Source organism: Oculina patagonica, chromosome 10 (genome assembly GCF_052425735.1).
Source record: "Oculina patagonica isolate OP01 chromosome 10, crgOcupat, whole genome shotgun sequence".
Classification (NCBI taxonomy): Eukaryota; Metazoa; Cnidaria; class Anthozoa; order Scleractinia; family Oculinidae; genus Oculina; species Oculina patagonica.
Window position 1 is genome coordinate 16,987,469 of NC_135767.1, and position 14,158 is coordinate 17,001,626.

The window sequence follows — 14,158 nt, forward strand, 5'->3', positions numbered from 1 at the left end:
ACCTTTACGCTAAGCTACCGTGTAGCTTTGGCATAAGGTTAGAGTAGTTAAGTCTCTTTATCTGCCTTCAAAATTGAGTGTAAAAGTGGCTTAAAGGTCAGTTTTAAAAATGTGAAGGTAGCGTAAAGTTATATTTTAATGCTGTGACAAGTCGGTCTGTGTAGCTGGTTAAAATCTTTTGACATGTTATAGCAAAGGGTATTTTCTGGCGTATTTCTCGGAAGAAGATTACGACGAAAAACACAGTGGAAGTTGTTGTCATTGTTGACATTTTTGGCAGCAATGCCTTGACTTTGAAGTCTCAAATACGCTTGAAAATAAACGTAAGCTGTCTTTACGGTGTTCTGCCAACGTTAACATTTTAACTGTTTAACACCTTTTTCAGCTTGAGAGCGAACGTTTTACGCTCACTGTATCAGTATAAGTAGTATTACTAGGGTGTTCTTATAATGCTGGGTGCTGGGTGCTGTTTAAAACGAGATCAATAAAATGTTCAATTGCATTTCATGCAATAACAAGCACTTGTGTTTTTGTAACTTGCATGCGCGAGCTGTCTTGAGACACATTGCACGCTGTCTGCAGGTCTTCCTAGTCGATTCATGTTTTTACATGCATGGATGTTCCCGTGACATCAAGCCTACAAAAATAAAATATTTGCAAAACCTTTTTGGCTAATGAGTGTGCAGAAATTATCATGTTACTTCCCTTTTCAGCTTCGATTTTTATCTGGCCCTGAATGAATGAGTAACTTTATTTGAGTGTCAAATGCATGATTAGCTTTAAGGTGGCCAGCGGACAAGTAATTCCATTTCCCTAGTCAACTCCGAGGCCGAGTCACATCCTAGTCCGAGTCAGACCGAGTCACTGGTCAGCGGTATTCGATCGATCGCGATAAGTTTCACTCCTGTTTGATTTCGTTAGTTTTCATTTGTTGGTAAGGACGAGACGCTCACAGTAGACAAACTTTAAAAGTTTGGTTTATTTTCCGTGAGCACCAAATCCAACTCGGCGTAACCTTCATAAAATGCAACCTTTGCGTTATTTTTGTATAACACTTGTGACATTTTTGTAATAAACAAACCGCTGACCAGTAGCTCGATCACTTGACTCGCGAACTCGGATTTAACTCTTCACAGCGGTCAAACGCAAAAGTTTACGTCACATCCGGTCTTCGCCGCCTCGAACTTTTGACTTAAAAGTGGGCAAACTTTTATAAGAAATTGTTAAAGAAATAGTACGGTGAAAGAACAGTTCAAGCTGGGACACTCAGTTTGCATGTGCCACAGTCGATTTTTCAGTACGACCTCAAAGAAGCTTAAGCAAGCCGTCCGTTTGTGTTTTGTCAATTTGCAGTTTACAACTGAAATAATACTGTAACAACTCTGTTCTACCAAGATCTCCGTGTACCGTAAACCTACGCACACGGATCAGTACCTGAACTTCCACTCAAATCATCATCTTCAACACAAAAGAGCTGTAGTCAACACCCTGATGCTGCGAGCTCAGACCTTGGTTACCGAAGACGAGGACAAAACAAGAGAAGCCCAACACGTGAAACAAGCTTTGAAAGTAAACAACTACCCAGATTGGATGCTAACAATACCGCATCCAAGTCTGGAACGAAAGAGCCCGAAAACGAGAAGAAAATCTACGCTTCAGCGCCATACATCAAAGGAATTTCTGAACGACTAAAAAGAGCATTTAAATCACACGAGGTCACACTTATTCATAAACCCGTAAATTCCCTGAGGTCGCAATCAATCAAAACAATCAAAACCTTTATTTATACACGATGGGATAAAAAAGCTACATAGCTTGTGGGGTCGTGTGTAAATAAAACATTAAAACTAGTAGATAAAAACATTAAAACTATATTAAGGTTAAAAAATAAAAACGCTAAACTAATTGCTAAAAATAGATAAATTGCTAAAGTTGTTACAATGATAAAAAAGATAAAAATCGCTAAGATCTCTTACAATAAAGATTGTTAAAATTGGTATTTTTAATTATGTTCGACTTGTTGGTCATTGTCATAAAATTCCTGAGGGACATCGCCTCGTGACACTCTCCTGGTAAAAGGTTCCAGAGCACTGCCCCTCTGTAAGATGTTGAAAGTTTCATTGAATTGGTATTAAATGATGGGGGAATTAGTAAATGTTTTTTTCTGAAATTGTACGAGTGTTGAAACTTGGTTACAAGTCGAGCCATGCAAGAGGGGGAGTCATTATGGTAGATCTTATAGATAAGTTTCAGAATCGAAAGTTTGTACGTGTTTCTTAAAGTGTCCCATTTAGCGCGGTCAAGGACTTCAGTAGATGACATGTCTTTAGGTAGGTTAAAAATGATCCTTGCCGCTCTGCAGTGCAACCTATCAAGTGCGTCAAAGTCGTCTTGACGACTCGTGCCTCCCCAGACGGTTATACCGTACGTGACGGACGGGATTATGACTTTGTAGTATAACTTTAAAAGAACTTGCTTCGGTAAAAACCTACACTTCTTAATGAGGCTTAGTTTATTTGCAAAGTTCTTCTTTAGGCTATTGACATGTGGAGACCAACTTAGTTTGTCATCTATGTCAACGCCCAGGAGTCGGCTATGTTTCACCCAATTAAGGCAGTTCCCTCCTAGCAGTATCGGAGGAAGGGGGCCAGTGATAGATCCTTTGTGGATAAGCATACATTCCGACTTTTTCGGGTGGGGAGTGAGCTTGTTGGTAGTGCACCAGGCGTATAATTCTTTAAGGGATTGATTAAGGGCTGATGAGGTACACGTCAAGGACACGTACACGTGAGGTACACGTCAAGGACAAAACGTCCAATCTAAAGAAATGCGGCACTGTGTACCAGGTTCAATGTGAACAGTGCAACAAGGAGTACGTTGGCGAAACGTCCCGTTTACTGGAAACCAGAATGAAAGAACATCAGTCGAGGAACTCGTCAGCCATTCATGAGCATTGTCGACTGGAGGGCCACTCGGTAGACACAAGCAAGACAAAAGTGTTAGCCACCGAAATCAACACCTTTAAACGCCGGGTAAAAGAGGCCATTGAGATAAAACTCAGAAAACCTTTGTTTGATAGAGACAATGGTTTTGAATTAGCTCCAATTTATGACAGAATTTTAACTCCCCCGAGGCATTGAAATGTCTTCTTAACATTCATCTTAAAAAACACCACCTAATTGACTGATGAAGTCTGGATGATATCAGACGAAATATTTCACGCTTTTAAATTTTATTTGCGCTCCGAGTTTGAAAACATTTTAAACCCCTTTTAACTCTGTATAGAGGGGTTGGGGAGGGGGAATAGTTGCCTTGGGGTTGACTTATTATTTAAAGTGAAAACCATCATTCAAATTCAAATTTCCTCTGCAAGTTTCTGCTTATGTTATTGTAGCGTGGTTCCAAGTTAAGCGATGTGATCTCAACCCGTCTCTATCTGTTGATAAACGTTGGCCATACGGGCAATTATTTTCTTACCCGGCTCTTTAAAGCACACAGAGGCGAAAAGGAAAAAAAGGTTGCGATTTATTCCCTATTTAATTTCATTTTCCCTATTTCATTCATTTCTTTGTTAATCCTTATTCAGCATTTTAAACCTTTAAAAAACACCAACAGTAGTCCTGTTAATTTTAAAAGTTGGAGCTTTCTTGTTGTATTCGATTTCCAATCTGTTCTTTTCCATCTGCGTGTTTGGATAATTTCTTTGTTAGATATTCATATTAAATAAGATTCTTTCGACGAACTTTGTAATTGTTTCGCTTAGCCACGATGAACTTTGTTCTTGTACAAGCTGCGTGTTAGATAATTTCTCTGTTTGATATTCTTATTCCATCAGATCCTTTCAAGCGGAGGGTCTCCCTGCTTGTCAATATAATGAATTAAGAATCACCGACATTTTAAAAGAATATTCTAAATTCTTTTGTTTCACGCGTAGGTGTATTTACCAAGTAGCTTGTACTTTGTATCAAGAAAATCATATATAAGGAAGTGAACTTGTAACGTTTTCTGATCCCAAATTCGGAAGCAATAAACTGCTGTTGGAACCAAGTTTTGTCTCATCCTTGATGTCGACCGTAGCAGGATCCTAGAACTAGACTCCAGGGTACCAGGAATTCATAACGAGATTCAGTTCTCGCAAGTCATGTGAGTATTCTATTGAGTTAATTTTCATCCGTAATAATTATTAAGAGCGTTTCCAGAGCGTTCCCCGCAGAAATTCAGAAGTTGTCGGTTTAGTCCTTAAAACCCAGATATGTGTATGTAATTAAAAGTATGTGTAAAAATTCTACATTGTTTAAGACATACCTTTCGAGGATAGGCCGTGAGTACTTGTTTAAGATATCCACAATTTTTACACCTTTCTCATTGTCACTGTCCTTATTTTATATTTTAATTATATAGCTGTCAGTAAATCCTATATTATCAGCGCAGCTATTTTTCCTTAATTTCTGAGAACTGTCCAATTTGGGAGCAAAACACCTCCAATAGTACAAAACTTGGCTGAACGTAAGTGCAGCGAAGCGAAGCAAGAAATCTGTCAAATATTCATCGCCATGAGCTAGATGCAATTCTTTGTCGTTTTTTGCTGAAATTCGAAAAGAAAAGACGGCGATGAAATACGAACGAGATAGTGGAAAGGAGTATGTCAGATTCAAAAAGTTGTAAAGCTCTTCGGACACTTTGTTTACGACTTTCATTGATTGATGCAGTGTTTTCACTCACTTTGTAGCAAACTTCGCAAACTCAGGTGAATAAAATTGCACTGTTTTGTTTACATTGTAAGTTTTATTTGTGAAGACAATGCTTTGAGTGAGTTGCATGTACTGTGTTATGCCTACTGTTGTTGAATGCTTTTCCCGTTCTGGACATAAGCTTATTGTTTACGCTGGATTGACTGACTACAAGCTATATAATTAATACGTAACCGGACTTCATGCTTGCCCAATTTGGAAATAATTCGATGCAAACAATTCCTCTGACAGCCAAATTGGACTCGGCCTACGGCCTCGTCCAATGTTGGCTGCCCTCGGAATTTTTTTCATCAAATTGTTTCCAAATTGGACAGCATGTAGTCCAATTACGTATACTAATGGTCTTAGTTATATCTTTTGGTGGATCTAGGGGCTGGCTAGCCACCCAATCCCCTCCCTCTGGACTCGTAATGGTTTAAACATTCCCATTGTTGATATTGGGGAATAACTGTTAGAACAAATTTGTAGCGGTTTCACCAATTAACAAATTGAGGTCGCTTTGACATTAAGATTCATTGCCATGGCAACGTCAAAAGAAGTCAAATATACCCCATTTTTAAGTTGTTGAATATAATAACTTAACAAAAGGCAAGTAGATGAAGGAAGTTTTTCACCCCATTTTTACCCAGCTATCGTGCCGCACCTCCAGTTCGGGTTACCTTTGTTTAAAGAGAAGGCCCTGTATATTTTGTAATTGTTTTGGCTTATTCACTAGCTTTTGCTGATGAGCGCTTGTCTCTTAACCTGTTGTTAGTTCGGGAATTGGTTCTCAGTTGTAACTAAACTCTTAGCAGCGGTTGCCTTGGAGCGAACCAATTTCCGGGAACTTTCAGTTCCATTTGATTTTGCTTCTGGAATTTCCGGGGTTTTCGATTGAATGGTTCGCATTTCGGAGGGTCAACACTTTCCGGATTTTCTGGAAACTTTCCCAGGAAACTTCTGTACCATTCGTCCTTGTTCCGAAATTACCAGAATTTTTGGTCGAATGGAAAGCGCCCTCGGTTAGTTCGTCAAATGGGAACATGTCCAAAAACCTATACAAACAACGATCGTTTATATGTTCTCAAAAACAACCGAAAACGTCGCACGAACTTTTTACTAACGAATCGAAAAGCGGAATAAAAATAATATCTAATTAACAAAGTTAAATAATATTGAAAGCAAAGCTAGAAGAGTCAAGACGCAGAAGAAACTACGCTGTATAGTTAGAAAGAAGAAACAAAAAGATACTACGTAACCTAAAAATGTTCTTAAGCATAACGCAATGAAAGTTTAACTAATGAGTACAATAGACATTTTTCAGCAGGTTTATTCATTTTTTTTTTTTTGATGATGAGGTTTATAAGTGCTTTATGTGTTTGTTGATAGTACTTTTTTTGTATCAGTCTCGGCGTGCAACGATAGTGAAAACATAACCCTGTAAACGATAGAAAGAACTAAAAGTTTTCATGGACTATTAGACATGACAACAGCTGAACTTGAATGTATTTCTAACTAAGTGTCGTACAGTTAACTAAATACCTGATCAGCAGGCAATGCTCACGATTAAGGGAACGCTTACAAAAAAGCTAAAACAAATGCAAACCGATATACAGGGAGGTACAGGTCAAAGTATTGCTCTCATATGTGATAACCGAATAGGGGATTAAACTTTTAAAGGGTTTCTTGTAACGAAACCTTTCACTTCAGGACTTTTTATTGTATTTTATATATTTTTTAGTATTTTTAAATCATTTCTAGCTTATTTTATACTTGACCCCACAAGCTACTCATTCAGCTTTAAATTTTTATCGTGTCAAAATAAAGGTTACTTACTTACTTACTTACTTACTTACTTATTTACTTACTTACTTACCTCACAGGGCTTTAGTATGTTCAATAGGTCGAGATCTTGAAGCATAACTGACTTGATCCACTCCGGCAATCTAGAAAACATTCCCCGCCTTCTTATGAATATTTTCCACGCTTTACTTCATAAGAATCACAACATTATGTGCGACTCCAACGGCGTTCTGTTTGATTGAAGCTGTTTGAGTTAACGGCACCAAGCGTTGTATTTTAACACAATCTTTCCCATTAAGGTTGAGAAGGATATGAAGGCATTTCTTGTCTTGTGCGTCTCGCTTTACCTTGTCGAAGGTATGTTACAATTTTAGCTTTGTTTAGTCAATCCAATTGTGCATGGCTTCTTTAAGTGTTTGGTTTTGCAATCATGACGTGGTCGAAACATTGAATCAACTCTTTATTTCAAGTACGGAATGTGCTAGAATAAGACAGGATGTCATCTTTGGAAAGTCTGTTTTCATGTATCCAGTTGGTTCAGTTCGTAAAAACTTACATATGTATGCTGAACAACAATAACAAATAAGTTTGGACAACAACTGTTATATTACGTAGGAGTTAATGAAGCCTCTAAAATGTTGAAAACGATCAAAATTGTTTTTCAAAAACTGCGCATTTTTTGCCTAATACTTAAGCGTTTTAGATTGTATATAGTACTAATTTAGCTTACAGAATGTTGTTACCGAAGTTGCTTCCAGTTCATAATTTGCAGTCATTACACGGGGTTTATGCATGATAGATTCAGAGAGATTAAATTTTCACCTTTTTTTATACTTCGTGATCCGTTGGCTTTTTCATAAACATTGCTTTAATTCGTGGAAATTTAAAAGTATATTTGATTTTCTTGATGAAGAGACTTGTAATTGTACTGCGTATTTAATTTGTTGAGGGTACTGGTTTTGTGAATGAGTCTGCCGTTCTATTAAAATGAACTTAATGTTTTTTTTTTTTTATGGACTATTACACATGTCACCAGCTGAGCTTAATTGTTTTCCTTACTAAGTGTCGTGCAGTTAACAGAACATTTCATTTGAAATATTTGCATGCCTTTGCGATCAGGGGGCTGTTAAAATGGCAAAAGTCCAAATAAAAAGATAGTGTTTTCAAATGTAGCATAATGAATATTTTTTGAATCAAGGGCAGACTGTTTCGAGACTGGTTATATTTCACTCTAATGCATCCAAAATGCAGATTACTCCTTTCTTATTCAGTGATTGAAGATTTAATTACTGTTGTGTACGTCAAGAAATCAACCACGCTTCGTCACTTCTCGGGAGAGGTTGGGGGAGGGGCTGGGGGGGGGGGGGGGGAGGAGTTTACTTAGAAATTACATTTTTACGGGAAGGCTCCGTCCCGAGTTCCACCGTTTATATTTTATAGCGTGTTTGACAGAAAAGGTAACTATTTTATACAACCTGTAGCAAATGGTAACCCTTGAACTTACCAACAGAAGTAATACCGTATCTATTTTCTAAACTTTTCACTTGAGTATCCCCCTTAAATACTTAGATGAAACGACCGTTGGCTACATCTGTAAATGCCTTAAAGACAGTTTTCCATCCCTGTTTTGTTTTTCAACCATGAAATATCTAACGTTTTACATACCTTCAGCCTGAAAAAAAAAACCTGCTTTCGAGTGGAATCCCTCTCCCCGTGTAGTCCACTGTTGGGAGTATCCTCTCCCCCCCCCCCCCCCCGGGCGTCACTTACAGCACTTATTCTGTGCACCCAGAAAATTAAATGGCCTGGCAACAGTTTCCAGCACTTTACAGTTCTTATGCTCTGACGGGTCAGTACTACAATTCTTCATTAGTTGCTGCTACAATTGTGGTATCAAACTAATACCCAATTATCGGTAAATACGTTTTCCTTAATTTCTTGACATCATTTGTTACCATAGCTACAGTAATACCCTGCTACGAACAACCTTAATTTTAGCTTTAAGTACCAATAACTCAAAAACGAGCATAGTGAACCCCATATGTTGTTATTGAATAATGATCAGCATGTTAAGATACAATGCTTTACAAAGATAAAAACAATAAAAAACATTCCTTGGAGCGTTTTCAGAAGCACCATAAATTTTCAAAAAGTTAAGGTGAACTCGCGAAAAGAAAGCTTAGGGTGTGTGGTGCCACTGTAAGTCAAACCTTAAAGCATTTATTCACTTGGTTCTTTACGGTAAACAAGACAGCATCTTACTGCCTTTGAAGGAACTTTAGCTGTAATTTCGTCTATCTTTGTCCCACAAGAATTAAACTCGGCTTGAGCGCGACTGCAACAGCGCGCGGTTTATTTGAGTCGGTCGGCGGTGAATTTGGCAGCAGAGCAATGTGTTTTTAGCACGATCTCGCAGATTAAGATTAACAGAGAGAAATGAAGGCCTTTCTCGTCTTGTGCGTCTCGCTTTGCCTTGTCGAAGGTATGTTTCCTTCTATTGCTTTGTTCACTGAGCCAATCCAGTCTTGCATGGCTTAAGCTTTTGGTTATGCATTCTCGACGCCTTCGAAGCAACAGATCTACTCTTGGCTTCATTTCAAACTAAGTGAAATTAACTTTGCATACAATGTTAGCACTAGAAAGTCCCGTTCTTAAATATCCATTCTTGTTTTCGTAATCTATGTTGAACAACGCACAAACAACCCTGAATAACTATGCAGGAGTTAGTGAAGCGTGTAAAAAATTGAGAATGTTTTTAAATTCTGTTACAAGGAGAGCATATTTTTTTTTATTTCTATAGTTCTATATTCGAAATAGATTTTGTGATGAAAACTGGTTATAAGAAGTCAAGAAATGTGACCCCTCCGAGGTCATTTTCGAATTCGAATAAAGCTACAAAATTAACATAAATACGTTCGGAAAATACAGTTAAAAATAGTTAAAGAAGTAGATGTCACGAACGCCAAAATATGCAAATTATATCTTACAAAAAGCAGTGACCATCGGGGCGTTGTCTCCAGCGCTAACCCATTTTGAGTTTGTACACTCCATTCTAGTCATGGGGTGAGGTCTGATTTGTTCACTTAATATTCTTAAAAGTTACCAGAAACATTTGTGGTTTTAATTGTTGTCCGATTATTTGATACACTCGATAAAATTCGAAAAATAGAAACACATCCAACAATCAATTTAAACTATGACTGTCCATATGTCATTCGAAACTACCAAAAAGGTCCTAATTATCGAATCGAATAACTGAATGAAATTGAAAGGTCAAGAAACAAAGGAAACTACGCTGTATAGTTAGACAAAAGAAATACGAAGATATTACGTAACGTAAAACATTCTCACGCATAACAAGATGTAAATTCAACTAATCAGTTCAATAGACCTTTTTTAGCCTTTTTGTTATTCTTTTGTGTTGATACAAATTGCTTTCCAAGCCTCGTTCCAGGTTAAAACTCTTTTTGTCCCTTGTACATGCTAACAAGGATTGGAGGGCAATTTGCATGAACACGAAAGAATAACAAATAGGCTGAAACGCTTGATTTCTCATGACAATTGTCCAATTTGGCAACTGTCTTCATTTTCGTCCATTTTTTACCACATAATGATTCTTGTTAGTGTACAGTGTGCCAGTGTGCTTGCTGATCGCGCTGTATTAAAAGAGTTATTTTAAGTCATTTTTCTGATAACTTTCAAATTGAGGGAAATTAACCTTGAAAAAGCTTTATCGTACTTTTTATTCAGCACACGAAACGGGCTGAACTTAAATGTATTCTGACTTAAAGGGTTCCTCATCCTCTATTGATTTATAACTAAACGTGATGCAGTTAAATATTAACCTTTTCGTAATGTTTGCACGCTTTTGTCGACGTTTTCGGAAACGCTCAGTGCATATTTTACGCACAATTGAGAATCAAAGAATGCCAAAAATTAATATGCAAACTCAATTGGTCAATTAGACAATGTAAATTTTAAGCGAAAATATTACACAATTTAGAGTTTACCAAAAGGCGTAAGGGACCGTTAATTATGAAGAGGGTGGGGGGGGGGGGGGGGGGGGGGTGAAGGCTGGTGCAAATGGTGGGAGGCCATGTTCAAATTCTTTGACCCTCTCCTTTTAGAAAGCACATAGTTTAGTAATAAAAGCACAGAAAACGCAGAGATCCGTAGAGATCTTAACTGCGATCATCTTACATCTTACAACTGACGCTATAACACTTTTATGCACTACAGAATAATAAATTACATCGTGCCTGCATAAATTACATTGAAGCATGCACGCGAAAGAATTTAACACATTAAAAACACCCACCCTCCTCTTACCCACTCACTCCATTCTCTGATATGAAATTTATGTTGCTCTTTTTTCCTTGCATAAAAATCATTGACCCTTCCCATATTTGCACAAGCCTTTCCCATCCTCCAATAATGCCCAGCCCCTTAAAGTGCTACTATGATCAAATTTTTGATTTTCATTTTTTTGCATTGTCGCGAACAATTAGACTTTCTTACTCACTTTGCCAAATTTCAATCTATTACGAACATCAGAATTCGTTTTATTACAACATTTATTCCAGAGAATTTACGGCCGCCATTAAACAACCTTGTTCCAAAGCTTGGTTGCGAATATAGGGAGAAAATGACGTCAAAGGCTAAAATACCTCACGGGTTGAAATTATAATAACAATCAGCATAGAAAACTGCACGAAAAACAAGCCCAAAGTTTTTGTTGCTTTTTGCGTGAGTTTCAACCCGTGAGGTCATTTTCTCCCTATTCGCAACCAAGCCTTGGAACAAGGTTATTTACAATACAATACAATACAATACAATACAATACAATACAATACAATACAATACAATACAATACAATACAACAACTTTATTTAAACACGGTAAAAAAGTTTAAAGCTAAAAGCTTGTGGGGCCGTGTACAAATTAAAAATTTAAAAAGACATATAAAAAGACATCCTAATATTGAGAAGATAGAAAAAATTCACTATTATAATAACAATTTAAAAATTCAATAATTTAATGGCGGCCGTAAATTATCGGAAATAAACGTTAAAATAAAACGACTTCTGATGTTCGTAATGGATTGAAAATTGGCAAGGTGAGTAAGAAAGTCCTATTGTACACGAAAATGTACACAAATGGAAATCGAAAATTTGATCATAGTAGCACTTTAAATTTGATATTTATATCAGCTCTTGACATCCTTACGCCTGCTGTTAAAAAATCACAAACATACAGTTCATTTAGTAATAAGATGTTTTCGAAACCTCTACATTGTTAAAAGAAGGATCACATTGATTTCTTAAACCTTTATAGCCGTTATCGACTATGCCAGTATAATGAAAAAAATAATACAACTCTAATAGTACTTTGAGAAAAGAGTAAGTTAAGGCAAAAAGAGTATTTGACAATTTGAACAACAAGATAGAAGTAAAAATATCGTGATAGGTTCAAAATTCTGTATGACCGATATCCAACGGGAAATATTATCAATATCCTACCTATTTTAGAGAAATGTAAAGAAGCCCAAAGAACAAAAAAATATTTACAAAACTTTCAACGTCTTTCGTCGGAATATAAGTCTTTTATACTTGTTTAATTAAACAAGCGAAAAAATGTGTATTATTATTGAACCTATAGCTATATCTTTTTATCCAGTTATGGTTCAAGCCATTATTAAGCTGCTGGATATTATGCCGGCGATCTGCGTATTATATACGCGTCCAATGATAATGATAATGAAAGCAAGAACGAGAATAAGAATGCGAATTAAATGTATCAATCGACACCTTGGACCAAAATGTCTTCGGCGCCTTCTGTCTGCATAAACACAAAAATACAGATCGTTATCCATACTAAATTGCTTTTTTTTTTAATTTTCTTCTATCTGTTCAGCTTTGGACGTCCCGTGCAACTCTCCATGTCTTTTGGTCTCAACCCGAACGGAGATAGTAGCTTTGGATTACAACAGCGCTACAAGTTATCCGATCATCTCGAATTTACCAAGAGCTGTCGCCATAGACATCCATTACAGTCTGGGCTTCATATTTTGGAGTGACTATATAGAACAGAACATCAAGCGGGCTAACATCGATGGAACAAATATCACAGTACTCCACAATGTAGGAAATTGTTTCGGATTGGCAGTAGAATGGGGGTCATCTCAATTGTACTGGACTGATCAAGAAAGAGATACAATATCCGTATCAGACTTAGAGGGGAATAACGCACATATTCTGATTTCTTCAAATCTTGATCAGCCAAGGGGAATTGCTCTTGATCCTAACAACGGGTAAGTTTACAACCAGTTACTTTTTGTTACCATTTCTTAGTACCCTGTCACGTGGAAAATGATTTATAAAAGAACTAAAAAGCTGAGCGAGGGTAAGCGAAGAGGGGTGAGGGGTGGGGTGGGGGGCTCACAAGTTACAAAGCAGTTAATTTATGTTTCTCGTGTGCAAAGTTTGTCGAGTGGTGCAGAGAAGCAGCTGTCTCCTCCTCCCCAGGCGCCGATCGGCAAGACGACGAACACTCTAAAAGGCCCGAGTATTGACTTTTAACTTATATAACAAAAAAAAGGGAAACTGGTTAGAGGCGGCATGAGGACGGAATGACCATTCTGGTTTAATCCTGGAATAAGGTCATACGAACACACCTTTAAAGTGAGATTTTTAGCTTGACTCGTTACAGTGTAGAGCCATACTCAATGTATGTTTGTGTATTGTAGATTTTTGTTTCACCAAAATGTTAAAAATCACTTGAGCTAAAATTGTGACGATGCTGTTTGTATTTTAAGTAATGCTTAAAAACATGAACAGCAGTACTAGTGTTTTATCAAAAGGTTAAAAATTCGAGGCGTAGCCGAGAATTTTTAAACTTGATAAAACACTTCCAGTGTGTGTTTTCTTCTCGTTTTGTGGGTCTGAAAATTGTATACCTGGGAACATCAACCTATTTGAAGGAATAATGAATATTGATCTCAAAATAGGCAAGGAATAATGAATCCTGGTGAAAAATGGGCGGGGAATAATGAATATTTAAAGTGAAAATATTCCGCTTCAACCCCCGATGTGTTTTGAACGACTTCGAATACATTCCTCCAAAAGTGTGTCCCTTAGGAGCACAAGCAATTGCGCATTTGTAAGTGTGCGATTAGCATACAAGAAAAGCATTTGATTGACAGGCATGAAAAAACACGTTTCCACTCACACGTGTTCGGCATGTCTGGAGTGTATCATGGCGTCCTGTTCGTGAACGTTTCGGGAACCTAATTCGACCGAAGAAGAAAATAGGAGGCAGGTACAAAAGTCGGAACGGATCCCTCGGATCGCTGATTTGACTAAGAATAGCATCTATTCAAAAACGAGGAAATACACAATTAAAACTATTCTTATTCAAATCGACAATCCGTGTTGATCCGGTCCCACTTTTGTGCCTGCCCGAAAATAAATTTTTCCAGAGTGCGGTCTGTGCAAATTTGGAGTGTGTGGCAGTAAGGAAGAAAAAATACAAATCCCTCATTGGAGTCCATCGGAATAAGGCTATAGTATCTAATTACAATGTACAGGAACTGAATACCGATATGAAATAAATGACGGCTGTTTTGT

At 37.3% G+C, this 14,158-nt stretch overlaps 1 protein-coding gene across 1 annotated transcript in view; it reads left to right on the plus strand.

Moving 5' to 3' along the window:
• The window catches only part of LOC144628978 (uncharacterized), a 135,997-nt gene that overhangs the window by 66,593 nt on the left and 55,246 nt on the right, over positions 1-14,158 (plus strand). The gene's annotated exons all lie outside the window — the stretch shown is intronic.